A 6,000-nucleotide genomic window follows, 5' to 3' on the forward strand; every position below is an offset into this window, starting at 1 on the left:
CTCCAGCTCGATCACTGGGGCTGGATCTTCCGAGGCTGGCCCTACCATAGCAGGAGTGGCAGGTTTCGAACTCTGGGCGGCCTCAAGAGCATGGGCTCGGCCCTTGGGCTTGCGTTTCACGTTACTCGCAAACCCGCAAACCATGGCTGCAAAACAAAGGAAAGAAATCAGCACAAAGTTAGAGGAAAAGGAGGGGGTAGCAAGCTCGGCATACCTAATTCGGAGTTCGGCCTTGAGGATTCAACGGGACGAACTGCAGGGTTGTAATCTAGCAGCCCGGACTCAAGCAGCAGCTTGTCGGTCACCAAGGTTCCGACCTTCCTACCCCTCGGAAAATGCTCCTTGTAATATTTCAACGTGTCGAAGGAGGCTTGCGTAAGCTCGGGGACTGGTCGGATTGAAACTGCACGAAGACAAAATCCGAGTTAGACCTGAATGACAGGAAAGAAAATCACAAAAAGTAAGAACTACTCCGTACCTAGGTTCCCAAACCTAGTGGGAACGTCAAAGAAGGAACGACCTGACTCGTCCTTTGCAAGCCATTCCCCAGAAGCGTAGAACCACTTCCTCACCCATCCCTTGATGGAGGTCGGCCCCTTAACTATACCGCCTGCGCCTTTCCTTGCGCACATATAGAACCGACCAGGCTTCTTAGCTATCCTTTTCGCTTCGAAGCACGCGAGGAGCTGGTCTACATCCAACAGCTCGGCCTTTTCACTATCCCGAGCTCGTAGCCAAAAGAGGATGGCCAAAGCGAAAATGACACCCCACCCATTGGGGGCCACTTGAGCCGGAGCCAGCCCAGTTCGGAAAAGAAACTCTTGGACGAAAGGGTGAAGGGGAAGTCTGAGGCCGTACTCAAACATTTTGAAGTAGAGAGTGACCCATCCCTCTGGAGGATTGTCAGCTCTTTCCCCCTCCTCCGGAATCCTAAGGAGGATGTTCTCAGGGATAGCGAACCCCCTACGAAGGGATCCAAGGTAGTGCTCAGGAATCCTAAAAGGGTATTCCAAACCCTGACCCGAGGTGGAGGCATCACTATCCTCCCCGTCATCGGAGAACCTAAAGTTTTCTATCTCCTCGAGCTCGGACTCTAACCTACAAGCTAAAACCTCATCGGATCCTAAGTCGCTGCTAAAAGAGGACGACATGGCAACTACGTTCGAAAGAGAAAGTGAGGGAAGAGACCGACCTACCAAGGGTTCGAGCTGCCTTCAGATCGAACTCCAAGAATTCAGGGAACGTAAGGTATGACCTGAAGGATTGGGGGTATTTATAACTCGTCGGAAAAATTTCCCCACCGTACACGGGTAATCAACGAGCGGCTAGGATCCTCCCGAAGATCCGAAGCGTCGGAATATTTGAATATTCCGATGATAAATCCACCGCAACGGTTATGTTTTCCCACGAATAGGAAGTCGCCACGTGTCCGAAGCGAATCAAATGAACTTCTCTGCCAGGTCGAGATCGGACTAGACAGAGAGGGGGCCAATGTTTGGGGGAAAGAATACCCTGGACACGTGGAGGACAGCCATTGGTGCCCCAAGGTGACCATGAGTCATGCCCCAGCTCGGACCGCCGAGATCACTACCACTAGCGTTGACAGATACTAAGTATGAGGGCCGAGGTGAACCTGGCCGAGGTCCGACCTACCGGGAAGCTCGGTGGGGGCCGATGTGAGCTACTGTCAGCGGCGTGATTATCGGGTGTAACCGTCAGTCCCGAGATTACCGGACGTAACCGTCGCGAGATTAGCGGGACTACCACCCATAAGTAGAGGACTTCACTCCACGATCAGGTACGATGATTTCTGACCTCGAACTAAACTGGGAATTCGACCTATACTGACTTGATCGTCGGAGTGCTCACCTTTTTGTGCAGGCCCGCCCAAGTATTCAGATCGGTCCGGAGGCCGAGTTCGAGCTGCAATCTGAAATACACTGTTGTGCATATCCTTGCATAAACACATGTGATTTGTCAAATGTAGGAGGCTGAAAACGTGGATGGGTAAAATGGAAGAAGACTATGAGAGCAATATTAGCATGAAATGTGTGGAGGGACAAATATCGAATTATACACCTCCCCCAAATTCTAGGAAATCAAATTTGGTCATGATGTGTAATTTAGAAAAACTTTGGCCATTTTACTCAACGGTAACCTGTACGTAGCCATTTCTAAGATTTTCCCAATAAAGGATAAACCAATTCAATGGGTCAACACAAGCTCGATTCAATATTTAATCTAATGAGTCAATCTATGGGTTGAGTAATGGGCTTGGTTATTGGAGGTTGGGTCGACACCAAACAATATCTTAGAGTCGTTGGACATGGGCCAGGCCCAAGCTTAGGTCTATACTTCTTCGGTCGGGCTTTGATGACAAGGTTGACCCCATCCCTTCCTCTTTCACTTCCCCGTACCTCTGCGTTTTACACACGGAAAAAACTTGGCTACTTACAGTTAAGGAGAAACTTCCTCGTAAATACGGAATATCATTAAATATTTGATAACTCATTATTGTTTTTTTATTTTTATTTTTTTATATCTCTCATATTTAATAGAGTTAAAGAAATTCCTCCTTTAACTTGAATGAGCCAAACGTTTTCTTGTACACAACTATACCAACATTGTCCACCTACTTGAGAGGATAATTGTTGTCGATTGTTGAAACTCTGAACCATGGCAATTGTCTCTCATAAAACAAATTTCCCCATAATAATGGGGAATCCCCAATCCACACATCCATCTGAAAATTGTGGGGATGGAGGTTAGGATTGGGTTTGTTGTGACACGGATAGAGATGGGGATGAGGATGAGGATGGCGTCCCCGATCCCACCCCTCTTCGGTGTCATTCTTAATTACTGATCAAGGTATGATCGTTGGGAGAGCTTGAGTATCCTTGGGAAGGAAGGACTAGTCCAAGAGGTCAAGGTAAGCTGACTAGGAAGAGCTTGGATGTCGCTTGGCAAGGAAAGACAAGGGAATAAACAATCCGACGCCCAAGTCAGTTTTTGAGTTTGTCCTTAGTATGGAGACCGAACTAGAATGTGATACCTGATTGATGAGCAAAGTGCCCTATTTATAGGTTGAGGTATCCAATAGGCAGTTGGACATGTCGGTTGAAGGTCGGCTTGTCGGGAGTAGCTATTCCATTTCATATGATTGTCATTTGAAATTCGGCTTAGTACGGAAGATCGTTCCTTCCTTGAATGATCTACATGTCTTCCCAAGACCTTCATGTCGGTGTTTAGAGAAGACCTCGAGGTCGATCTTCTAGTGGTCTTTGAGCAAGACCTTTAGGTTAGTCTTCAGGAAAACCTTTAGGTGATCTTCAAGGAAGACCTTCAGATGGTCTTTAGGCAAAACGTCCAGGTCCGTCTCCAGGAAAGAGCTTCAGGTAGTCTTGAGAAGATCTTGTCTATTGGACCTTTCTTTGTCCTCCACATGACAAGTCTATTTTTATTCCCTCCATCTTTTAATTTCTCATCATCATAATTGTAAAGAAAAAATTTGTATAAATGAATTACAGAGATTGCTATAACTGCTCCATCTTTTTTAATTCTATGGAAACCTTCTATTAAAATAATTGATACATTAGGGATAAAATTGATTTTTTTCCTTGAAAAAAATATAGACAACATTGAACAAAATTGAAAAATATTGTAAACATTAGATGTCAACCTGTAAATTAGTTAAATTTTAAAAATCCATCAAATGAATAATATTTTTTTCTCCTCACCCCTTAAAAGAAAGTGAATAATAAAAAATTGGGTTACTTAACTTATATAATAGCAGAAGATGCCAGAGCGAGCACAACTCAACTAAGAGAGATTGCGAGTTCGATGGTCAACACACTTAGATTTCCAAGTATAGTGAGGGTGTCTTAGCTCATTCAACCCGAGCTAAGAATCCAAGAGCATTGTGGAACCGTTTGAAATTGCGTAACAACCTTAGTTTCTAGCTAAACAGGTGTCGTAACAGAATAGTCATCCTCTGACTCCTATAAATACGTCATCATTCCCGTCTAAAGGCATATAATTTTCTCTAGAACTGATCTAGTGACTCTGGCTGTAGACTGTGAGCACTAGAGTGTTTGTTTTTTATATGCAGATCTCCTTACATAGATTCTCCTCATAGCTCGCTGTGGATCTCGATCCATTCAGATTCATCGTAAACATTAAGTTTGTTCTCAAGTCAAAGATATGATCATACTGGCAAGTTCTTTGTTTTTCTCTATGGGTTGTGGTCGGCCTAAAATGTCCCTTGGTAACTATTTAATTGTTTGCAATTATTTCAAAATAATAATAATTTTTAAGTTAAATGTAAAACTTGATTTTAATTAATAAATAATGATTATCAATACAAGAAAAAAGTGTAAAATTTTGGAAGACTAAAAGACAAACAAATAAATTATTGCAACTTTATAGAATGCGTAAGAAACAATTCAGATTTATGTCCATGTCCTATGTAGCGTTCAACTCATCAAAGTTTTTAAAGTATTTCAAAGTTGTTTCTATGAATAATTTTGAAATTTGGAAGAAAGAATGGACAAATAGGTCAAAAAAGAAAAATAGAAGAATTAGAAAATGTTGACAATGATGATTTTTATATTCAAAGGATTGTATGATGAGTAATGAATGCTGTTTGTCAATCTAGATTTTATTTATTTATTTTTTAGATTTATTGTATCAAAATGAACATTTTTTTTAAACTGTGATTCCCGTGCAGAGTAGAAATTCTGAAAACAACATTTCTTATATTTTGAGTGTTTTCAGAATTTTAGATTTGAAACGTTAAAATGCAGAATTATATTAAAAATGAAAATTTTGATAAATATATTATTCTATATTACAAACTCATTTCATTTTTGTTAAAATTAAAATATTTAACATATAACATGTTATAAATAATATAATATTGTAAAATAATAATTATACAAAATTTATAACAAAATGTTAATAAATTAATTAATATTATTTTAGATTGAGCTAAATATTTAGTAGAGGTGTTCACAGGTTGAGTTGGGTTGAGTCGGCATGTTTTTGGGACCAACTTGATTTTCGAGTTGACCATATGTGGGAATCGGCGGGTTGCAATAGACGATTATATTAAATAGTTTGATTTGAAAAATGGCCAAAAGAATCAGATATCACAAGAATGGCTAAAGAACAGTTAGAGCTGAACTACAAGATTTTATGTAAATTTATCTTGCCATTACCCTATAAATTTGTGACGAAACTACCCTTCAACAAACCTTTACTGCACCTAAATTTTAGGGAACAAGATAGTGAACGAAAATTATAAAGTTAAAAAATTTTAAATAACATATAGATTTAGAAATTTCAAAATTTGTAAGATAAAATTTGTTGAATGCATACTTTGAATCAACAAATGTTAAAGATTCAATCAAAATGTAAAATGGACTAAAAAAACGTAAAATCATTTTAGAAAAGTGGAAAATGAATAAAAAATAATATTGAAATTTGAAAGTGCTATTTTTTTAAATATGGAGGAACTAATTCTACTGCAGAAGATAAGAATTAATACCGTGTCAGAATCCATTATGGAAGAAGCAATGGAAAGGACTCCTAGAAAATCCCTTGAATATCCAAGGGATACCACCTCGCTGTCTTCGCAGAAAAATCAAGTCCTAATCCCTAAATTTCTTCGAATAATTGCAACAAATTGCAATCCCTAAATTCCTTCTATCCTTCTTGGATTTCTAGGAGTCTCCATATCCCAAATTGCAACAAAATCCCTTCGAATGTCTCAATCCCTACATTCTTCCATCGCACCTCACCCCTTCGAAAAATCAAGTCATTCTTCCGCTGCACCTCAATCTCAAACGCCTTAGGTTTGAGTGTTGGAATGCTGCAAATACCGAAACTTTCCTTCTTCCGTCAACACTCAAACGCTGCAGCTCAAAGCCTTCAGACCTCAATCATCCGTGAAGCTTCAGACCTGCTAAAAAAATAGACCGTGTATGTTTCTTAATCTGTTAC

Source organism: Momordica charantia (assembly GCF_013281855.1).
Source record: "Momordica charantia cultivar OHB3-1 chromosome 4 unlocalized genomic scaffold, Mcharantia_2.0 BLBB01000004.1, whole genome shotgun sequence".
Lineage (NCBI taxonomy): Eukaryota > Viridiplantae > Streptophyta > Magnoliopsida > Cucurbitales > Cucurbitaceae > Momordica > Momordica charantia.